This window comes from Accipiter gentilis, chromosome 7, assembly GCF_929443795.1.
Source record: "Accipiter gentilis chromosome 7, bAccGen1.1, whole genome shotgun sequence".
Lineage (NCBI taxonomy): Eukaryota > Metazoa > Chordata > Aves > Accipitriformes > Accipitridae > Astur > Astur gentilis.
This window is the reverse complement of record NC_064886.1, coordinates 32,861,824-32,885,358: the sequence shown is the minus strand read 5'-3', so window position 1 is coordinate 32,885,358 and position 23,535 is coordinate 32,861,824. Positions and strand designations below refer to the sequence as shown.

The 23,535-nt window shown below is 43.3% G+C and overlaps 1 long non-coding RNA gene across 2 annotated transcripts in view; it reads right to left on the bottom strand.

Moving 5' to 3' along the window:
* Positions 1-2,813: 2,813 nt before the first annotated feature.
* Positions 2,814-23,535, bottom strand: part of LOC126041207 (uncharacterized) — a 73,952-nt gene continuing 53,230 nt past the window's right edge. The window contains exons 1-4 of one of the 2 annotated variants that reach the window (XR_007506777.1): positions 16,121-16,285; positions 4,305-4,436; positions 3,836-4,092; positions 2,814-2,891 (exon numbers count right to left, since the gene is read on the bottom strand). This is a non-coding gene — a long non-coding RNA (uncharacterized LOC126041207). Of the gene's footprint in view, positions 2,892-3,835; positions 4,093-4,304; positions 4,437-16,120; positions 16,286-23,535 lie in introns of those variants that run through there. The other variant, XR_007506776.1, reaches the window with a different exon arrangement.

Below are 23,535 nucleotides of genomic sequence, written 5' to 3'. Positions count from 1 at the left end.
GGAAGGTCAGCACTAGTCCTTCAAGTCTGAGCATGTTCCATTGTTGATGGTACATAAATAATACTAGTTGGATGCCTGTGGTTGCAGGAGAACAGCTATCACACTTCTAGGCTCTGACACGTCTCTGACTCATATAATATCATCGATAAGGCTGATCTCAGTTTTCTTTTAAAAAGGTAGTTAAGGTTACAGGAGTAAAGTGGTAAAAAATGGAACTCAATAACAGACTGAGTTTCAAGTCAAAGCTGCAAGCTTGATGAAAACCAAGCTTTTTTTTTAAAAAAAACCACAAAACACCTTTACTACATGGAGAGCCAAATGCAGGGATGGGAGATGGACTGAATTCCACTTGCACTCATGCAACAATGCAATTAATCATCTTGTCAGATAACATCCAATTGCAGAATCTTTATTAGCACACTGATGCAAACAAAAGAAAGTATACTGCCTGTTTTCTTCAGATCGCAGGTTGAGTTTAGAGCATTTGCAGATAGGAAAATAATCAGTTGACTTCTTCAGTGAGCAGGAATGACTAGTGATTCACTTGGAGGTATCTGACAAGAACATTGAGATATTTTTTTTTCTAAGATAAACTTTTCTATACAATTGATTTTAAAGAAAGTATTCTGTGGATAATAGACCTAAGTACACGAAATATGTTATCCTTAAATCCACTGATACTTGTGGCATTGCATGCTGTAGCATCTAACTACTGAGTACAGCTGTCCAAAGGCTGTAGATTCTGGTATTTTCAGCAACATCAACTGTATCAACTATGGGGGAATCCAGGCCATTGTTGTAGTTTATTATCCAGCTGTGACTGCTCTTAGACATCTCTGACACCACACCTCTTGTAGAGCTACTAAGTACCTTTTGCACTGATATGAAGCTTTTCTTCAGATACTCTTCAGTAAATTTCTTATCATGGATTAAAGATGGATAGGTGAGCTGCATCACAGAGACGGGGCAAATGCTGAATGGTGCAGAGCAACGGAAGCTTCTGTGGAGTGGGAAAATATACACTCATATACCTTTATCTGGTCTTATACTAAGATGTACATAAGTCATTTCACAGACATCTGCATCAGAAAGGACAGACTGCACAGCATTGGGTGAAAAAGCAATTTTTTCAGCATATTTCTATTTAGAAGTTCAAGACCACAATCCTACTACAACCCAGCAGTTAGAAGGAATGCCAGGAAAAGCTATATATATACATACAACAGACAACATAGTCGTCAGTCTGCCTTTTCTCAGGGAGCTTCTCTTGTGCATTTTTCTTTCACCTACAGTCAAAGACACTGTGATCCCTACATCTAAGCAGACATCTGGCTGAACGAAAAGGAGCCAAGAGACCACAGAGATGCAAAGCCAAGGCCAAGTGTTCTCAGTGAGCTGTGGGGGATGAGGTGGATGGGGCACCCTAGGCTGCTGGATGGAGAGGACCAGCTAGAACAGGGGTATGCTGAGTATGCAAATGCTTGTGATTCAACGGCTCCTGTCCCAGTTGGAATAGGGCAGGTGACAACTGGGTGATGCCACTACAAAACCTGAATGTTGACTGGTGCTGTCCCTGCCCCTCCTTGCTCTCAGGCAGTGGGTGGCAGGAATGGTGGCCTTCCTGCCCTTTGACTCTATAGGCAGGAGGCAAAAAGGATATAGTTCATGTGTTTGGGTAAGGATCCTATTTTGGCCCATTTTCATATGTGCACACTTTCCAGTCTCAGTGTCATCTGACTTACCAGCACTTCCTTTGCAGGCACTACTTTCTGTCTGGGATAATTCTCAGCTCCTCTGGTGACACTACAGTGCTGACAGTGTGCGCCTTGCTGGTGATTTAATGAACTGTGGAATTAAAATGCAATTTTGAATTTTAATGAGGTTTAACACTGTGCAGAACTGTACGAAGTTCAATGAAATAATTTTGCATTTTTTTCCCTGTCTCTGTACATCTATAGCTATGTACCTTTTCTTAATGTAATATATTTGTGGATGTGGTCCATATAACCCTTTGATTTGAGAATCTTAAAACATTTTACAAGCAAACATTATTGGTGGAATAGAGAATCCTTACTCTGAACCATTCTTACCCCTCAGGATAGCTGAGATGCAGGGGAGACATATCTTCTTCTGCACAGCAGTTATAGTTTTCAGGACCCCAAAAAATCTGACACTGAACTGGCCAAGAAAAGAGATGAATCTCTTGCTTTGGTAACTGGATGTCAACCTCCCACCTGTCAGACAACTTTAATTAACACTTGACCTTCTCTGGTTTGCAGATTTATTTATCTTTTTGCTTTATGATCAACAAAAATAACAGAAAAGGTCTTTGAAAAATAATAGAAAAGATTTCTGAAAAATGCCAATCATTGTACAAACAACAATGGGCGAAATGGGGATATAGAATTTGCTTTGTTTGCCTATGTGGGGAGTGGCAGAAGGAAGCAGCACCACTCAATGGCTGTGATATCATCTTCAAGTTATAAGATCCTTTTCTAAGCCATTTCAACAAAAGTTATATGCTGAGTTTGCCTCATCCTTCTCTACTTTCTGCAATCATGTGCGTACTCACTTGTGCAGCAATAGTTAGGGGAAGGACCCAAAACATAATTGCCTTGTTTAGATAGCTGAACTTCTGAAAAGCATAAAACCTAACCCGATTTGTAAGTGCTGCCTGTGGACTAGGCCCACATATGTACATTTTGCCTAGAACAGTATTTTTCTTGTGCATTTCTACAGGCATAGTGAATGCTGAGATCATGGGCATACAATTTACTCATGCAGAAATAAAGTAATAAAATGCAGTCTCTTGCCTGTTTTCTTCTTTAGGAGGTGCTACGGAGGGCTGCCATTTTCAAAGCAATTGTCAGTGAAATTGTGTCTGCATCCCTCTGTGTGAAACAAAAGAATGAGACAAGACACAATAAGAGTTACAAGCTAATCATAGGTTTGGCAGCTGCTTTAGATCACAGAAATATGTCTTGATCCACATACATTAAATGAATAAATACCAACTTAACTACTTAAGCAGTGCTATCATTCTTTGTCAGTGTGATTCTCATGCTTATGCAAAGTGTATGAATGAGTAGAGCAGACCAGCATGTTAGAGAGAAGATCAGTGACTCGCAGTTCCCTGCAGTGAACTATACTGAAAAAGGATGTTTAAACCTGTAACTCAGAATTGCTCTGCCTTCATCACACAGGCACATTGCTATGACACAGTTGAGTGGGAGCACAAACAACTTCTCAGAGAAATTTATAAAAACCCCCATATATTTATTCCTTTTAAAAGACAGGAGGAATAACCCCCAAAGCTCACCGAGCTATTTCCTTCTGTCCCCTTTGTTATTTTCTAGTACCTCTGGGCCTGACTAAAAACCACAGCTGTCCACCCAAGCCTTCCCACTGACTTCTGTGGGTCTTGGATGGGGCTTGCTTGTTATCAAGCTTTGGTGCTGACCTTAGTCTGCCATCTCATTTCCCAGGCTCCCAGGAAGAGAGAATAGCAGACCCCAAACAATGTGAGGAAAGAATTGAGGTTAAAGCTGCCTGGGACAGGTTGCAATACATGTTTTGAGATAACTGGTATTGAGGCTTGGCTTCAAAATCCAAATAGAGGAATGATGTCCCAGCATGATATCCCAGGACGTGTTTGAAGAGCACCAAACACCATAAAACTGGAGGCTTTGGACAGTGCTGTTGATTTAATAATAACAAAATAAAAAATGGAATTGTGATTGAATTTGAAATTTGACCATATTTCTTGTTCTCTCAACTTTGCTGATACACATTACTGCTCCATTTTTTTCTGGGAAAATAGGAAATAAGGACAAACCTTGAAGGTGTATCTTTCTGCCTGGACCTGCAGCACTTTAGGCAGCTGCCTGCAAGTGGCCCAGGCATAAATCTTTTGTCATCCAGAATGGCACAGAGGTCATCACAGTCATTCCCATGTTTGCTAGCAGAACCTCAGCAAACTACTGCCATGCATTTGGGTTCTGGCCCAGGACACATCCTCTAAACATTGCTCCTTGCAGACCAGCAGCCTTCTATTCTCCCATCATCTGTGTTCCCTCCTATTCTGTGCAAAAACTGTGAAGCACAAGGAAGAAAAAGTCAATGAGCGTTCCATTTATCCAGTAAGACCTTGCATACGAAATGGAATAGCACATGGCACCCAGGACAACATCAAAACACAGCTCTGATTAAACACCGTGGGTTTTGACTCAAGAAGTAAAACCAGGAACTAGTATAAATTAGAGGAATAAGGTACAGTTTAATAACCGCAATAAACAGCTACTAACCATGCGGTAGTGCAGAGGTTTCCATTAACCCATGAACTTTGCAAGGCGGCTGGGAACATCCAGTGCTATCTTCTCAGGTGAGAGAGCAGGTTGAAAGATGGGGTACTGCTCAATTCATCCCTTTATTCACACCTAGGGAGGAAATGTATTCTGCTGAGAACAAACCACAGCAAACACAAGAAGCCACCCCTCTGTCACAATGTGCAAACCTGCATTCATGAAGCAGGGTGCACCCAGCATAGAGCACCCCCAAACTTCTGCATTTTAGGAGGATCAACCACCCACTTTCTGGACATTCTCTGCCTTTGGGACTTCTCTGCTGTTCCTGAAGGGCTGTGGCTGCTTCAGGGAAAGAAGAGAATTTTTTAAAAATCATACTTTTAGGCTAGTGCATTATCATGGGTGACAATTTTCATCACCTTTTTAAAAGGGTGGTTCAGTGGCCCTTTCAGGATTTGAGTGTATTTTATTTTTGCTGTTTGGACAAGACAGACTACAACCATGGATTTGAAAAATAAAGTTTAATACCCCACTGGCTTTAAAAAAGAAGGTTTGGCATACACATCTTCCCTATGGGATTTTAATTTCTCAGATCTGAACCCCATGCAGCAGGGGAGCCATCATTTGGCAGTAATGCAAAGTGTGGCACAGTGACATTTTTGTTCACACAAATCCTTGCACACACAGAATTTTGCTGAAATGCAGCTAAATGTTTAATGAAGCTGTAGCTGGATAAACTAAGCCTCAGAAATAAAGTTACATGAAAGCATGGCTCCATGAATGAAAAACTGGTATCTACATCCTATTGCCGTAAGCGGACCCAAGTATCACTGCAGGCCAGGAGTACGAACCCTGAGGGCTCAGCTTCTTGTTGTAACAGCGGTATGAATGTACTGGATGAGTTTTTAGTTTAAAGAGCAATAGACCTTTTGCCAATGAACCCCGAAATATACCTAACCACTGATTCCTCACCCCTGCATATTGATGACTAACCTGCTGTGTTTCTTATACTCATCACATTCCTGTTTTGGCTGTTTTCTGTTTTGTTTAGTAAACTCAGATGTGCTAAACAATGCTATAGGACTTTTCCTCTCCAATCTCAGTATCATTTTGTACTACAATGCTTCAGTGCCACTTAATACTGTGACGAGAAATAATGCATTGACTGAAATGTATATTGCTTGCGTTCTTCTTCACTGCAACAATGAGTCATTATTCAGAGTATGTTTATGTAATATCATAAATACCAATCTCTGGTATTTATGCAGCATAGTATTTACTTGGGCAAGTTGCCACATGCACTAAAGAAGTAAACAAAGAGCCATTCTTTGGAGGGTTAAAAAAGTCTTAAAATGAATCCAATTTTCCTTCATAAGGCACTCCTTGTTATTTTACCTAAAGTGGCTCTTTAAGATATACAGTATGATAAAACACACAATTCCTGGGAGACGTAATTATGGTTCCTAAGAGACTGGTGAATAAACAATCAGGAATAGAGTGTTTGTTTTCCCTAGGTTTTTTTTAACTATTAATGGAAGGCATTAAAAAAAATGGGGAGGAATGTGTTGGGTTGATAAATGGTAAGAAAAGTTGAGGAGCGCACTTCAATGAACACACAGGGTTTCTGCCTAAAAGCGGTACTATTTTATTGGATTGCAAATGCTCCTATTTTACAAATGCATTTGCAGTGAGTGTAAATACCACAGTGGACTCTTTGTTTGTTATATTTACTGTACTGTGTACTTCAATGGCACAACGTGTGTTCTAAAGTAAAGTGCTTGCCTTGTCTCACATTACCTTTAAGCATTAACACAAACAACTTCCTTTGAATCAAGGTGACAAAATCTTCTGCCTTGTACGAAATGTTCTGCCTGATACAAATTCCTAGGGAACGGCAGGGGGGCCCCATCCGGTACAGTGCTGAGCCATTGCAAATACTTTTCTAGCAAATCAGGGACACTGCAGTCAACCCCTATACATGTGTGGCCACTGAAAAACCTAGAAGACAGCTAAAGCAAAGCTGAATCAACAGCTGAAGAAAACCTTTTTGCAACCCGTGTATATCAGAATGCAACTGAGTTGGGGGCAGTGGTTAATACTATTGGTCCCCACAAAGTCACTCAAGTGATCCATCACCTAAAACCAGTGGCTCCCAAAGCCACTGGTCACCTCTCTACATCAGTTACCTCTTCCATAAATCAGACTGATGAAACGAAGCTACTCATACTATTTGATGGTGTGAGTCTTCAACTTGCTGTCATCAGTAATATTTAAGCAAATGATGGACTTTGTAGGACCCTCGCAGAAGGGTCGGCTTCACACTGCAGGACCTGGACATGCACCAGCACCTGCCACTGCAAGTTTTTAACCTCAGGAATATAATGATCAGGTCTTATTAGTTTAGCAGAAACAAACATAGGCCTTACATTCCTCCTGTGGCAAGTAGGTGTCAAAGCAATAGATCACGCTGCTGTAGTTAATACGCCTTTATGATCTACTCATTTCTTTTTTTAAAAAAGACAAGGCAGCAAAAGTCACGATAAAGTCTATTTTGTACCAGATCTGAAGTAAATGCTGATGCCATTACAGGCGGAAAAGCACACAGCTCATGAGTTATTGCCTAAGTGACAGGAAATGTTTTGTCTCTTTCTATCCTAGACATACAGATTTGCAAAAATGGCTAAAAGAAAAATATATGCACAGGATGAATCTGGTCAAGTTAGTACTTGTTCCTGTCTTAAGGATTTATTAGAGAAGTGAATAAACATGCTTGTTGTGGTAATTAACCCCATGTAAATCACAAATCCTGCCTTTATAGGGTTTTGTTCGTGCTGCTGTCATTAAGGGCCATTCAGTGTTTCCAAACTGGAGGCAGGCCCGAGGTTAAACCTCGGCAAACGAAAGGGGAAGGTGCACAAAATGGGGGATGAGGGGGCCCTGGCAGGGGAACCCCATCAGCAAGCCAGCCACCTTGTCACTAGTTCGCTTCCTTGAGAGTCCAGAGACAGGAAAGACAGCAGCAATAAAAACCATCGAATTCTACAATCTTTGGGCAGTCTCCACTTGGTAACTACATTTCTGTAATGTAAAAAAAAAAGATTTACTTCTAACCTTGCCACGCCCAGGTTCTGTCCGTGTGAGGCCCATTTCCCTTGCCCAGGCAAACAAGGGTTTGGCCAGCCCTGCGCTGCCCTGGCATGTGTGGCACGTGTACAGTGTGTGCAGGGTGCAGGGCATGGCCGTCATCTCACACTGCAGGCTGATGAGGAGCTAACTGTTCGTGAGATGCTGGGTTAGCTGCTCCTCAGCCTCCGGATGGTCCCTTCCACAGTCTACTGAAATCTACGGGAATCTTTTCACTGATTTCAATGGGCGTTGTATCAGATTTAATGTTCCCAAACCAAACGCCAGAAGAGATGTATGGTGGCAGTGCCAGGAACGGCCCCTTATCTTCTCCTTTGGTTTGTAGGGCCCATCCTGCCCTGTTTTTTTCTAGCAGTTAACACGATTAGTAATGGAAGTCTATGTCTAACAGGAAATGTCTTCTTCCTGTAAAAAAGACCTCAAATTAATTACCAGCCTTTGAAGAAAATCTGAATCGATGCTATAACACTGACTGAGCGGATACTTTGGTAACTTGCTAGACGTCTTACTGACATCTGCTATATACAGCATGCAGATGATTAAGGTTAAGTAACAGCAAGAAAGAATGAGATAGTTTCTACACGCACACTTCTGATCACTTTGGTAAGGAGTGGTCCATCAAAGATGCTTTTCAGTTCAGGACGCTTCTTACTAGAGGAAGTTTAATCAGTGAACAATCTACAGCCACCCAGTTAGGAGCATGCTGAAGAATCAAAAGTACAAGCTCTTCATAAGTCAATACTGCTTGTGAGACAACTACACTTTTCCTCTCATGTTATGAATCCATCTTGTCTTCTGGCTACACTGAAAACGATCACCCAACAAAGACAGCACAACACAGCAAAATTGAAAACACATTTAGCAATTTGCATACCTTGCATGCCATAGAACACCCCCAAATCCTGGTGGAAATGTGCATAATGTGCCAGACATCTTGAACCCAGGAACTCCCCTCCCCATAATCCCTCGGGACCGAAAAGTTTCTGATTGTACTCCAGCTTCCCCATAAAAGCTTCATTGTTACTGCAGCCCAGCCTTTACCAGGAGTCATGGCATTGGGCCACAGCCTCCAGGGACACTCTCAAGCTGCACAAAACAAGTTTTTCCAAACAGTTTAAGTATTTCCCAGCCCAGACTCTCACATTCTAGTTGTTTGTGCAGGGACAGTAACCCACCAAACCCTGCCTAAAATACTGGTTGTTTAAACTCCACAGAGACATTTTTTACTAACATTCCTTACTGCTGTAACCTCTTGACCATTTAAAACTACTATTAACGGGCAGACTCCATAAGCCTAATGTCAAGGAGTCATCCCTGCTGCAAAAAAGCAGCAATCAGACAATAGATACATAATTGCTGCTTCCTCTGGACCACTACTTCAGCTAGCGATTTCTTAGTTTAACTAGACTTTACAGCAGTCCACGAGATACATGCAGCATCAGCTGAACAGCTCTTAGTTGCAATAATAATTTGTGATGAAAACAGGAAAATTTGCTCAAGGGGAGTTGACTTGGTTCAGTGGCACTGGAGGAGCTGTATCTCTTGGAGGGCCACCCTATGGGCAGCAGGACCAGGGTGCCAGCTCGGTGCTCAGCTCCCTCACTTGGTGCCCAGAGCACCCCAGCCGCAGCAGCAGGTTTCCATGGCCAAATTTTGGAGGGGATGTGTCCAAGCTCCTGTGCAGATATTTTGCCCTCTTTTCTAATCAGGCAGCACCAGAGTGGGAAGAGGCCATTGCAAAATTGCTTATTGTACTTAAATTTCTACCCTGGGAGTTAGGGGGGATGCTGGTGTTTGTGTCAAGGGCACGGACAGGCTGGGTACAGGGATTTGATGGCAGCAGGTAGAAGCTGGGGACGAGGAATGTCACCGGGATACTCTGCAGCTGCCGTAACAGTCTCTGAAGGTGTCCGTCTTGCTCGCTGCTCGTCTGCAAGGGGAAACCTCAGTCAAAAGGTCCGTGATAGTGGCTCAGGCTCCCCTAGCTCCACCATAAAAGCAAGAGTCTCCCCCTCTCCAGCAGGTTTCAGCCAGCCTCTTTAACACGTTCTATACAAACACCGATCCATCGTGACCTCCCTGCTTGCAGCAAAAGGCTGGCAGCCTGAAATACACTGCCTTTGGGGATTTGATGAGAGTGGCTACTTTTTGCAGAGATAGCAGCAGCCTGCCCAGCCATCCCAGCCATCCCCACGGGAGCTGCTGAGCTGCACCTTCCTTCCCTGAAGGACAGCAGCTCTCCAGCCCCACTTAAGCCAGAGCGGACCCCTCAATATCCCACACCTTCCCTTCCATTCTAGTTCTAATCAAGCTAATCACGGCACTCATTTGCTAAATTAGTACTAATTAATGAAACGCTAATTTAAAAAAGGGCCGACTACTTCATGGCTTCTGTTCATAATGGACTTCTCTCTCAGCACTTTGGAGGCACTGGCATCTCTGCCCTGTGCTGAGAAGGTCAAAGCCATTCAAAGTCACAAGCACAGGTCACAGGGACACTCCAGCCATACTGCCTCGGGTTCCCCAAGTGTCTCATGGGGGAAAAATAACACCAGTTTGAGTCACCACTTAGCGCCATGGAGTGTTTGGTGTTTTTTAATACAGGGCCCTTCAGAAGGCGGCTTTTAGATGGCTTGCTCTGCAAAGATGATAAAACAAACAGAATTGGAGCTAGAGAGGAATTTCTGGAGTGCTCAGTACCAGCCCTGGCCTCTGCCAGGAGTCCAGGCAGGCCCTTAATGAGCCCCAGCATGCTGGCGAGTGCCAAGTGGGCATAGCCCTTCCACAGGTGTCTAAATACACACTGTTATTTGAGGAAATAAAAGACTTTAAAATGCGCTCATGAATTCAGTCAGGGGTGCTTGTGTTTAAACAACCTTAGTCCATCCAACCTTTATCTCCCTGGAACCTTGAGGGGCTTTGGGCAGGGACGTAGACACTGCGACCAGCCAGCTGCCCTCCCTCCACACTGCCAAGCTTTAAACTTTGTGGCACTGTCCTCTCTGACCAGGAAGCTGCAGAAAGCAAGCATGCAACGCAGCGTCATCTATTACCTTGGTAAGGCCCTTCAGCTCAGTTTGGTCTAATTTGCTAACACACGCACCATAATTACAGGGCTTGTGTTTGGGCATATCTCAAGAGTTCCTTGTACATGTAATAGGAGAGGATAATTCATCTAGAGCCTATCAGGGAAGACCAGCCCTGAACTGTCCAGGGCCAGGCACAGAGCCCTTTGTACAGTTGGGAAGAGCCCCAAAAACCTTTGGAAATCTGGTGCAGATCAAACCTGATGTCCGGCAAGATTCTGCTTTTGCACCTTGCCCTTGTCTCTTTGCAGACTCACTGGTGACTGCTGATGAGGCAGGAGTAGAGATGCAGGCAAGCTCCCTCATGAGGGTGCCCAATACCACTCCAGTGTTCAGTGCAGCCCCTCTTCCTTGCCTTGCCCTGGCTAGGGACACACTGGCAAGCTTGAAGGCGCCAACCTGGAAAGGACAGGCTCTGCCAGTAGGGTGCACAACACAAAGAAGGAGACTTTGCTATTTATACGAGGCTTCTTGGCAGCATAACTACGTTGTTTAGAGGTGTGCTAGCTTTCTCTGTCCTGACCACTGTAGCTATGGCCACAAAATGTAAATGGAGACCAAGCCCAAGTGCGGGAGTTGATCCTTTGCCTTGTGTGTGCCTAATGGCAACATCTTGTGTTGTCTAATAAGCTCTATCTTGCATCTCTCATTGCACAGATTGAGACTCGTCAAAGCTTGGCCAGGTAATGCGCAGCCCTGCAGAGAGGGCAGCTTCTCCTGGCTGTGCCCCGGTAGGGGCCAAGGTTTTGCTCTTCCTTCGTGACATTTGCTGAAGTTCTGCACTGAAACACTGAAACCGTCTTTGTTCCAGACTCAGCAACACTCTGCTTTTGAGCACTGAGCAGAGCTGTTTTACATGCTTTGAGATGGCAGCAAACCAACAAAGAACAGCTGATACAATTAGCTGATGGAAAAATAAGTTCATGGCAGTTTTTTGGCCTAGAAACCTATCTCACATTAATGCAAATATTCTGTCAGGATTCCACTGAGTCCATTCCCCAAATGGATCTGTTACATGCTAGCAGCCTCTGAAGGTAAACGAGGTCCTGTGTAAGGCCCTGAGGTCTCTGCACCCTGGGGGCTTGTTTTTGAACTCTAATGGTTTCTCTTTGCAATACAGTGAATTCCTGGCCTTCAAGTGAGGCTGTTGTGTGGGGGCACAACATGATGGTAACAGCTCTGCAGTGGTTACAGTCTTTGGGGAAATGGGAGGGTGGCAATGTTACCTGGAAGGTTGGTGCCTCTTTCCTGATGCTTTTATGGAGTTCCTGACAATTAAAACATTTAATTTACAAATTTCTCAAAAGAGATTTTTACTTCCCAGGGGACTGAAATATTTTGAGCTCTTTATGCTGAATTGGCTCCGGCTGAAGATGCAGCTGCCTGGACCATAATATCTCCATGAGAGGATGGACATGTGTGTCAAGTGCGGACCCTGTCGAGGCCTATCTCAATGCACCCAGCGAAAGATCACAGGCACAGCTCAGAGCTGGCAGGAGCCCTTCCACTGAAGTGGTGCAATTACAGCTGCTCTCACTAAAGCTACATTTGGCCTTTTATCTGACCTTCTTTGATCTTTTCCACAACCTCTGGCAGGTCTTCAGTACATTCAGTTCTTTATATTACAGCCATCAATCCCACATGCAACCAATTAGGTTTAGACATAGTTTGGTGACCATAATATTGTACAGACATTCTACCAAGTTTTCAACAAGAGAGGGTGGCTCCTACATGTCACTTTCTAGTGGGGAGCACGCTGACTGCAGTTCAGAAATATCCCAAGGAGAAAAACATATTCCAGAATTACACTCCAAGCCCAAAAGTCCCACTTGCAGACAACATGCTGGCTTTGTGTACATACAATAAGGACCCAAATGCTGCTCCTCCTCGTTGGGCACAGCATGCAGGGCAAGAATCTCACTAGACCTGTGTGACCAGGTTTGTCATCCAATAACCTCATCACCTGCCACTGTCATTGCCGGTAACACACACCAAATACATTTCGCTTATCAGAAGCAAAGAGGCAGCAGCACCCGTATTTAGCTCTACCCATTTTGTCCAGGCCCCTAAGGAGGGATGGGAGGGCAGCCAATACAGGTGTGCATTTGCCTTCACTGCTTTTGCACTGAATACAGTGAAATCCTCATTGCTTCTCTCCCTTGCTGCTGTACTGATGCAATGCAGTATGGCCAATGTTTATTGCATTACCTGAAGCTTCTCTTTGGGTAGCCTTCAGTTAGAGATATATCCTCCATCTGTTTGTGGTGTCAAATAGCTCATACTTGGACATGGAAGAAACATGAAACCCCCCTCTGTTCAGATAACCCTGGAACAGCACAAGTCTTCCAAAATTCAGCAGAGGTATCGAAAGCCTGTAAATTCAGCAGAGGCATTGAAAGCCTGTCTGTCTCTTTTCAGCTCTGGGATACAAGCTATTGACACTGCTATTTGTTAAAGTGCCCTAGAGTCTGTTCACCGTGGACTTTGCCCTGTTAGTGACAGAGAAGGAGCACATTTCCTCGTGTGTGTCATTTCCTTTCAATGGAAGGAGCCCATGTTGGTGCCGATTGCCGTTTTGTTTTCTTGCTCCCCTGCGAGGGAGAGGATTTCTTGTGTTGGAGGATTGGTGGCAGCAAGAGCAACTTCAAGCCAATTCTCTCACACCTTGTGAGCTCTCTTCAGAAAAAGTGCTCTTTTCTTTCTGCTAACACCTTGCCAAGGAGAAAGAGACATCTGTGCAGATCTTCTAGGTCTTCTTGCCATAGCACAAACATGCAATAAGCCCACAAGCAGCAGCAGCATTATAGACCATGGTTCTGGTGCTAAACTATTTGTAGAGTATTTGCATTACAGCAAAAGGTCTGGATAATGTGTCAACTGGATCTCTAATGAATGTCAGCTGGAAAATTATTTAGTGGAGTAGCTTCCTTCAAAAATGTCATTCTGTCACAATCAAAAATCAATTATTTTTACCAACCTTTTTTTTTTTTTTTTAGGAAAAAAATGCCAACAATTTTGGAATAAAACATTTAGATTTTTTTATTCTATATAATATGTGCATTTTTAAAAGCTATAATGACCTAAATAAGTCAAAACTATTTATTTTTGTGGAATTTTCCTTTGTGGAGAATTTCAACATTTTGAGGTTTTGTTCTGAATTGGAATGAAAACAAATTTCAAAATCTCAAAATCGTCTGTGAAACACTATTTCCATTCTCTGGCCAGCTCAAGTTTCAGGCTAGAACATGTATAATAGCTCCCCTGCAGGGAATCCCTTTAGGAAAAACATCTCTGAATGAATTTACTTGTGCAAACATATAGTTTTAAAGATTTGTCTATTTGTCCACTGCTGAAAGCTCCTCCAAGTCACAAGAAGCCTCCACAAGTTCCTGAAAGACTTATTTCTGAAAGGCATTGCTAACTTTGTACAGTTGATGGTGGTCATTTCCTGGTATTGATATTAGTCATTCAGTTACAGTTGCCACTTACTTGCCATAGACCACAGAATTGATACCATAACTATTTTCTTGTCCAACTTTAGTTGGACTGCTTTTAATAGTTTAAACTAGAGATTATAAGCTTTATATTACATTTTCAAGATAGGTGCTGTCTGTTCAGATTAAAATATTCAATAGAACAGAATTTATATTCTAGAATATTTAGATGGATTTAAATATTTACAGCCTTAGCAAATATTTCTGCCTCAAAAAACCCCACACATTACAAACAAGATGAGTTGCACTTTCATGTGTAGAGAACAAAAACCTACCGTAGGCCAAATTAATTATTAGGGACGCTGATGGAGTCCTACTGTAAGTGCTGTTTTCAAGTGAGTTACTTTGGATTTACAGTGACATAAATGAGATCATAGGACAATATGTTCACAGCAGCTTTACATATCACAAAGGTATGAAGAAGCCTAATACTGAAATGAATGAACATAAATAGATTGTAAATTAATCACATACTCTATTAAAAAAATCCCCGCATGCCATGGGGTCTTTTGCCACCCTTTTCTAGTTGTGTTTTACTGGAGGGGAGTTGGTGTGCACTGTGGGCTGATGTACTGTGGAGAGTGTCTCTGCTCCTCCAGAAAGCAAAGGCTTTGTGTCAAGGTGAAAGCTGAACTAAACACACACTTTGCAGTCAAAGTTTGTTTATAACTCCTGACTCTGCTGGGTCAGTTATGTGGCAGTTTCACTAAACAAACAAGTAAAAAGCAGGTCAATGTCCAAATACTGGAGTGCAGCTTATTTAAACCGCTTCAGTAGTTGGTGGAGGAGTAAAGCTGTAAGTGAAACAAACTGCCTCTGCAGTAAATAAAAGTGCATAAAACACAGTGGATCAAACTCATGCCCAGGTATGACTCTGAGCTGTCTTTGTCTTTCACTAAGATGCCTTTGACCAACTATCTCAGCATAACACAGGAAGTTATTGAAAGCACATTTGGCACTTGATGCATTTGTTGCAGAATCAGCAACGTAAATCTTTCAATCCACTGTCTTGAGTTGCTATATTGTAAGGTATGTGTTAAATTATCACAACAGGAATCGCCCTCTGAAGGACTGGAGAGGGGAAAACAAACCAAAATTGCATGGTAAATCTATCAAGGAATGACACAGAGGAGTGCAGCCAGTTGAATCAGTACTGTGTATGTCCCTTTCCCATGTCTCAGTTCAGCAAGATATTTTCTGGAATCACTACCCTATTGAGTTAGCTGTTTACCTTGTATATACAAACCACCTCCTTTACTAGACTGCCCATGCATCTCATACCCCTTAATGTAGTTCTCTTTAGAAACCCTGTGAAGGTACAGAAGTGCCATTGTCCCCCATTTTCTATAGGCGACTGAGGCCTAAAGTTAAGAAGCTGCCAAAATATAGGCAGCTAAACACCAGCCCTGCCTCCAGCTGAGCCTTCCCTTTTGTATTTCCTTCTTGAAAGACTGAATGCTTGTCTGGGTCTGGAGAAGAACATTTCCATCTTTCAATCTGCGTACCCCTTTGTGAACATACAAATATAAAAATGAGCAATCAGTCATCTGATGCATATCAATGTGTATCTATCGGTTCATAAATTTGTTATCAGCCCATATGATATAACCACAGCCTTTTGACTTAATATCCTAATCTTTCCTTCTACACTAGAATGCATGTAAAAAAAATGCCCATCTGATTAGATACCTAATTTTAATGTTAAAAAATCCCTATATAAATTTACTCCCTCCTTGCCTTGTATTGTGCAAGAAACATGTTAGCCTGCTTCCTGCTCGGAGCCTGACTTTGCAAAGGCACTGCCAAGGCACCCCGTCACACAACCACCAGGTAGCCATGCCAACGCCGCAGCTCAGCTCAACAGCAACTCTTCCCCTCTTGGAAGGGATGCTGTTACTGTTACTGTTGGAGGTGAAGAGAAAAGGGTCTAGCAGGGAGTCAGCTCAGGGAAGGACCCGTTGGTAGTTCTCATGTGCTTGATAGCAATTCGCTTGTTTGATATCAGCAAATTCATCAACTGGAGTCTTGGTCCTTTCCTCAGTGTAAAATTTCAGTACAGCCATTTCAGAATAATTCATTAATTTTTACTCACATATTAAGGCTCTTCTCTTTCCAGCATACCCCTCCCTCTGTGTTTGGAAAAGTTCCCTTTAGATGCTGTGGTTGCTCTCTTACATTTTTGCTCTCTGTTAGTGTATCTGAAGGGGACCGTCAGAAGCACTCTGCGTTGGTCTCACTCTGCTCTGCCCGCAGCATGGACTGCCTTTGACAAGAGCAAACGTCAACCAGGGTTTTCTGCCTTTGAACACTCCAAACTGAAACAAAAATAAAGATTTGCAAAATTAAAGCAATCTTACTCATGCAGATTTATTCTAAGGGAAGTGGGCAAATAACTGGTCCTAGGAAGATTGCAATACAGGAATCCCTGGATTCCTAGACAAAACCTGTCTAAATGAGTTTGTGGTCAACACTTGAAACAAGCAATTGGCCCTTCCATCAGCTGTTACAACAGACCGATTATGGCAGAGCTCCATGTGGCTGGCACAGATTGCTCCTCCGTGGCTTCTGCTGGCAGTCTGACATGTGAAGGTGCGGTAATATATTAACTGTGCACCGCAATATGGAAACCACTGCTTCTTTTGATTCTACCTGGAATACTTTATTTTCTACTCAGCGTGTAAACATGTGAGCAAACAGGGATAATGGTTTAAAAACCAGCAAGCATGATTAAAATGCTTAAAGGAGAAGAAGATATTGTTCAGCTGAGCAGAAGTGAGAGGGAGGCAACTATCCAACTTGGAGGGACAAGGGATTTGTTCAGGGAGCCACAGAAATATTTGTCTGGAAGCCATGGGAGAAAATGAAAAAAAAGTATGCTTTATAATAAATATCAAGACGATCTTGTATCACTAAGATCTAGCAGGCTGGGAAATATTTCCTTCAGGGAAGCTCTGGACTTTAAAGTCTAACGGAGATTTTCTAGTAGCTAAAGAATAAATACATGCACAGAGTAATTTAAATAGTACTAGATTCCCATGCAGAATGTATAATTGAAATAGCAATAGCACTTTTGAGCAGCAAGTATTATACAGGACTAAAAACCTAGTGAGACAAATCTAAACTACTGTCCCATAGTCAGACAGCTACGTTCTCTGACCTGTGACCGTGTCAGCAGGAAATAATGGGAGAAATTAAACTGGTCAGTATAAAACCAATAAGGAAGTAGAAGAAACACAAAATCTGTGACACAAAATCAATATGTTGATCACTTTTTGCTGTCCAGCTCCTTTTACAATGTGGAAATAGCTGGTTTGCAGTGCCACAGTGCAAGAAAAGCTTACTGCACGCTTTCTTGCCCCTTTCTAAGCAGATGATCATAATTACAAATTCTACTTAACAATTAACAATTCTATTTTATTATTAGTAGTAGTAGCATCAGCAGAAGTAATGGATGTTTTGTTACAGTAGCCCTGAGAGTCACGAACTGTATGCCCTGGCCTGCTGCACATTGCACTCCACAAGCACAGTAACAGATGGAAGAGTTTAAAACCTTGATCTTATTTGTTTGTAAAATTTTGATTTGATTTAAAATTTTCTCTGTTCCAGCAAAGATTTATTTGTGTGCTTTTCTTTACCACTGTGAGGAACGTGACGACTCACAATGTGGAAAGCAAAGCACATGCAGGACAAGAATCAGAAGCAAGCAAGAAAGAGAGGGGAGATGGAGAATATTAGCATCCCTGAAGACTTTATTTGCCTCTGCCTCTTTGTAATATGAAGCTTTATTTACTGCCAAGCCCCTCCACACTCAGAAAACATGGGTGAAGACCCAGACCATGCTTAGATTGCCTTAAAACTTCAGAGATTTAAAAATGGCAACACAGTTTGGCTTGTTGTTGTTTGGCATCTGGTTTCTGAGCTTTGCAGTGCATTTGGATCAGATTTTCAGGCTTTTCCCTGCAACTGGAAGAATTAGAAATTTATTGTTTAAAAAAATGAAAAGTGAGAGAGTCATGTGATCATATGGTTCCAGGAGCTAAGACTTGAAGAAAAAGCCCACCCCAGACTCACAATAAAATCATGAGAATTGAAAACACCAGACTTAAGAAGCTCATCCAAGCTTTCTGCTGTGCATATGGAAAACCAGGGTGTTGTCAGGACTAGTTAGCTAATGCCATAAAGCACTCAGAAGAACAACGTTAGTTATTATTTAGGAGGAAACCAAAGTGTAAAGTGTTTTACATATAAATCTGCCCTTTAGAAGAGCAACATTAAAAACGCAAGATTGAGCTCTGGATTACTGAAGGGTAATAAAGTGGTTTTAAACACAGCCGTAATTCATTCTGCATGAAAATGACTCAGCAGTGCCTTGACCAAGCTGGAAACAGGACCTCCGGAAGCGATTAGGAGGGGACTGTCTCCCATCATGCCGTCCCCTACTAATCTGTTTGGGACAGTAGATGTGCAGAGCAGGCCAGTGAAAGGAGCTAACGCCAGAGCTGAGCAGGGAGACGGTGGCTCTGCACCTCCGCAATCAGCCTGCGTTTGACTCGGGAGCAGAGTGAAAGATGGTGGCAGTGGCTTTGCTGACACTGACAGGTAGTGCCTTGCAAAGAAGCAGACTGTGCTGTGAAATACATGGTGTGGCCATCTTTGTGTCTGTATCGCAGTGATTTCAGGGGTTTCAGACCAGCTGTAGCGTGGTGATGTGGACTGAACACCCCCACTAGCAGCTGGAGCCCGTAGGGTGCACTCCTCTGCCCGTTTGCTTTCAGGCAGAGCAATCCAGTTTGCACAGCTGAGACCACACTGCAGTGCAAGCAGGACTGGGTGAGTGGGGACAACAGGGAGACTTCCTTCAAAAGTGACTCCTGAGCTGAACCAACCCACTGCCACAGGCGCATCCGCAGCTCTGCATCGTGGGCGTAAGGAACATCAGCTCTGAGGGCAGAATTGAGTCTTCCACAAAAAATATTGTAGGCCAAGTGTTTTTCAACTTTGTCCACTTGCAGGTTCATAAAAATAGCGCTGATGGGGGTGAGGACTCAGTGATAGCAAGACTGCTGACGAAAGATTTGCTTTTCCTTTGCACCTTTGGCAGACTCTTCAGAAGTCCCTCCCTTCCCCAGACATCCCCAGCTAAGAAAGCACTGGTTTCAGTCTTTTGGACCAGATCTGCGAGCATTAGAGCTCTGTTCAGTTTGGTGGCAGTAGAATAATTCACACATGTTGAAATGTTCATTTCCTGGCTTCAGCTGCTTTTAGAGCTGGACCTGTCTTACATGCTACATAACTGCTTGGAACCCGCTGGTCCATTCCTCCTTCACATGCAATGCAAAGGGAGTGCTGTTACTTTGTTAGGAGAGAACTTAAAACAAACGAGCCGCCACCAACTGCAGTTCATGTATATGGTTATGATTTTAAATTGCAAACAGGAGGCTACTTGGCTTTGCATGGTAAGCATTGTCTGGCAGCGGATGGGCTCCTCTGATCTCCCTGAGCCTTGGATTGCTGCTGTGAGATTGTGTCACAACTAGTCATTAATTATTTCATCAAAAGCTTATTTTTCTCATTTCCTCATCATTATTTCCACCTAGTTTCTTATAAATTGAACCCAGTTATTGGCAAGGATTGTTCCTCCCCTAAGTGGGGTCTGGGCTTTGCCGAGAAAAACATTGACCTTAGAAAAAAAGTACTGTTGATATATGTAGTTCACGTGCATATGTATGCATACACTGAGCAAGAAATTACTGTATACGTGTATAAACGTTGCTCTGACCCTCCTTGTCTTCCCATTTACTCTGGAAACAGGCTCCCCTTCTTCCTACCTGTTAATAGATAGAAATATTGTCATTCTCACCATGGGAATGAATAAACAAGGAAAAGCAGAAAGGAAAAAGAAGGTGAGTGCAGCTATCAGGAGATGCTAACAGTGCCTTAACCTCCTTGTGAGATACTTATTTTTAAAAAGCGACACAGTATTCTTGGAAAAATGGAGACCCCTCCTGGTAATGCCAGCCGTGATAGACAAAACAGGATAGCACTATTCATGGGAGATAATTACAACCTCAAGACAGTTGGGAGTACCAAGCCAAAGAAGTGGGGGAGGAGTGACGCAGCCAAAAGGTCCACAGAGGAGGCTCAGAAAGCTCTCCTGTCACCAGCCACTGAGATGCTACCAAAGAGAGAGGAACTATGGGATCCACCAACCCCTCCATCCCCTCAGGGAACAAAAGCAGCCTCACAAGCACATTGGGTCACAATGTGCCGGAGGTGAGGGGAATGCCCCAGGAGAGGCTCCCCAGGCAGCCCCAGCAACCCAGCAGCGTGGCCGCTAACCCAAAACAGCAACAAAAGCTGTTAGACAGAAAGCTGCTGCTGCCACCCCTCCGTAGGCTGGAGCTGGAGCAGCCCGGCTGCAGGAGACAGGAACACTAGCAGCAATTTGCTGTACCTACGTAAGAGTAATCTTGTTGAAGAGCCCAGTTGTTTTTGGGAAACAGAGAGTCTTGTCCTCACAATATGTTCAGCATGTCGTGCGCAAAGCAATGAGTAATGTCAGCAAGATCCCTTCTGTGCCTGACTCAGCAATGGCGCTGCGATAAGCGCGGTTTGTCCTGCAGCTTGTGCTAAAGAACGCAAGACTTACCACAAGGACTCCAACTCTTTCACAACATGAGAGCACAAGAACATAACCGCAGCCACACTGGGCCAGGCCAAAGGTCCATCTAGCTCCTGTCTCCAACAGTGGGCAAAAGCAAAATGCCTGGGGAAAAGTATGAGCACAGGGTAAGCACATACAATATTTCCCCTGAGTGCTCTCCCAGCTGCCAACCATCTCCAGATTAGAAATTTCTGGAGCCAAGTATGTTTTTATGTAAGCTGCCCTGGGTTGCATCCTTCAACAGTCTTTGTGCTTCCCCTAGTCCTTGTGCTCTCTCAAGACTTACTCTTTCTGATCTCTTATTTATTTGCCCTCCAGATTCTCTTCACCCTCTTCATGCTGGATGTATGCCCCTCCATACCATTCATCTGAATTTTCCACCCTTAGTCTTGCATGTTCCTCCTTTCTTCCCCGTCCATCAAACTTCACCACAACTGACAAAGAAGATGCCTAAAGCTCAAGGTCACCTACTGGGACTGCCCATCACTTGAAAGTTGATGCTTCCATGCTACAAACTTTCAAAACTTTTTGGTCCCAGGATACACATATTGTCTCATGTTTCCTCACCCTCACTGGTTCTTTCTGACCCTTCATTTTTGCAGTTCTCTGTCCAGGGCTGGTGCCTCCCTCTGAGGTTTACCTGTGCTCCCCACAAAACCTCTGTGGATTATCAGAATTTCCCCAAAATTTTTTTGGCTTATTTGCAGCAGAACTATTGATGAGAAGTGATGGACCAATTTTCTGGTGCTGTCATCCTGTGTAACCAAGGTTAGGCCTTGGAGTGTGCGACACTCCTGAACTAGGTGGATTAAATGTACACGAGCTTTCTGCAAAGTGTGAAAAAGTCAAAAGCCTTAGGTCTTTCCGGAAATCCCCATGCAATATTTTTGGCTCCTGAGAAAGACCCATTAAACTGTCTGCAAGCCCTTATTGGCAAAGACCCCATTCCAAGGGGACACTACGTGTAGCGGCCCAGTCTTAGTAATTCAGAACTGACAGTGAGGAGACAAGTCCCCAAGATCTGCACCACGTGGCTCATTCCCAGAAGCAGCAAGTCATTTTCAGTGCTACGACAGTCAGGGGAGGAGTCCGCATAAAACATCACAGCTGTCCCTTTTGGGGAGGCGGTGTCCATACTTCATCCTGGACTTCCCCAATAATGAATCACCTCTCCACGAAAGCTGTTCCCATGAATGCAGTGGGTTCAAAGAACAGCTCTTGCACCCATGGTGATGAATCAAGCCTCTGCTCCCTATGCTTTCTGTTGGATTGTCATCAACATTGACATGCAGAGCCCACTGCTGCTCTGCCTGGGGGAGAAAACTACCAGAGCTTCCTTATTAGGTCTACAAGCTTCAAAATGGCACTTTCCTTCTTCTGGAGAAGATGTACTAATCTGGTGAATCAAAGGAAGGCTCGTATTCCTCTCACCCCTCATTCCTGGTGGAAAGGGAGAAGGTCAGGGAAGATCATATGATTTTTCTCACTCTCTCCTCACCAGTAATCATAGTGAAGGATTGAGCCTCAGGGCTCTGGGCAAATTTTTTCTCCATCCACATGCTCCACAGATATGCATTATAAACAGTTAATTTCTTGTACAGCTTCTAATTTTGAAGGTTAAAGTCCATTGTTCATAGAAATGGCTCTTATAAGCATGTCCACATTCCCCTGTGCTGATACTAAGGTGTAGAGACCATGTTTACATATCGGCAGGGAGCAAGTTTTAATGCTCATCAGTCTCTGGCTTCTCACAGCCAGTAAGTGTATATCATTTCAAGTGGTGTTCTTGTGAGCTCCTGAATGGTGCCCTGCCAGAAGATATCTTAATTTAGAAAAGCAAATAGTGAGGCAAGCTTCATCTTGCTGCACATGCAAAAAGAAGAGAGGATGTAGAAAAGTGTGTAGCTTAACCCTTGGATGCTCATCACAAGGACTTGGCACAGGAGCCATCACAGCCCTTCTGGAGTGTCAAACCTCTGCCAAGCCAGCTATTGCTCACCTCTGCAAATGGCACTGGGACAATCCGTACATATTCTAACCCTGCGGCACATCATGACTTCAAAAGCCATCCTGAGCAGATGATCAGCTGCAAACTGGTCCAAAGCTGGAATTAGCTCCCCCACTAGAAGGAGCACACAAAGCACAGAGGAAAGCTATTATCAACATAAACAGAGTCTTATTTTGGTTTTGCCAGTTGTTGCCCATTTGTGTCTGGTGTGAAGTCATTGTCCTGCAACTAACAGCAGGCGCATGCATGCATGACATTATCAAAGCAGAAGGAGATGTTGTCATGCTCCACTGGCATTAGAAATCTTGCCAGGAAGAGGAAAGAATATTTTTAAGTATGGTGTTGCTACATCCCCATGTCTCTACAGAGCAGGAAAATGTTTTAAGAATTCTTACTTAACTTCTTTATCAGTGTATAAGCAAAATAAGATTATTTTGTAGCTAAGGTTTATCTGTGTAAAAAGTTGGAATAAAAAAGAATACTTAAAACCCAGCTAATGTAAATATGTAAATCAGCCATTAGTTGGAAATGTTTCACTCAGTTCAGGGGAAAAATGTTATTATAGCATTACCCTCCACCCACACTTTTCTTCTACCTATTCCTTTAAATCATTCATGTGTTTAAAATGATAGTCAATATTTTTAACAGTTGCTATATAGAGACTGTGAGTTCTTAGGGGCAGGGACCATTTTTTTTCCCCAACATCTAACACAACAAGGTTGTGCCCTGGCGAATAGCCAAGACATCTGTTCCCAAATAAATATTAATGCTACACCTCAGCATGCACCCTCTGATAGTTGTCAGGGCTGTAATTCACAACACACATCTCACTGAG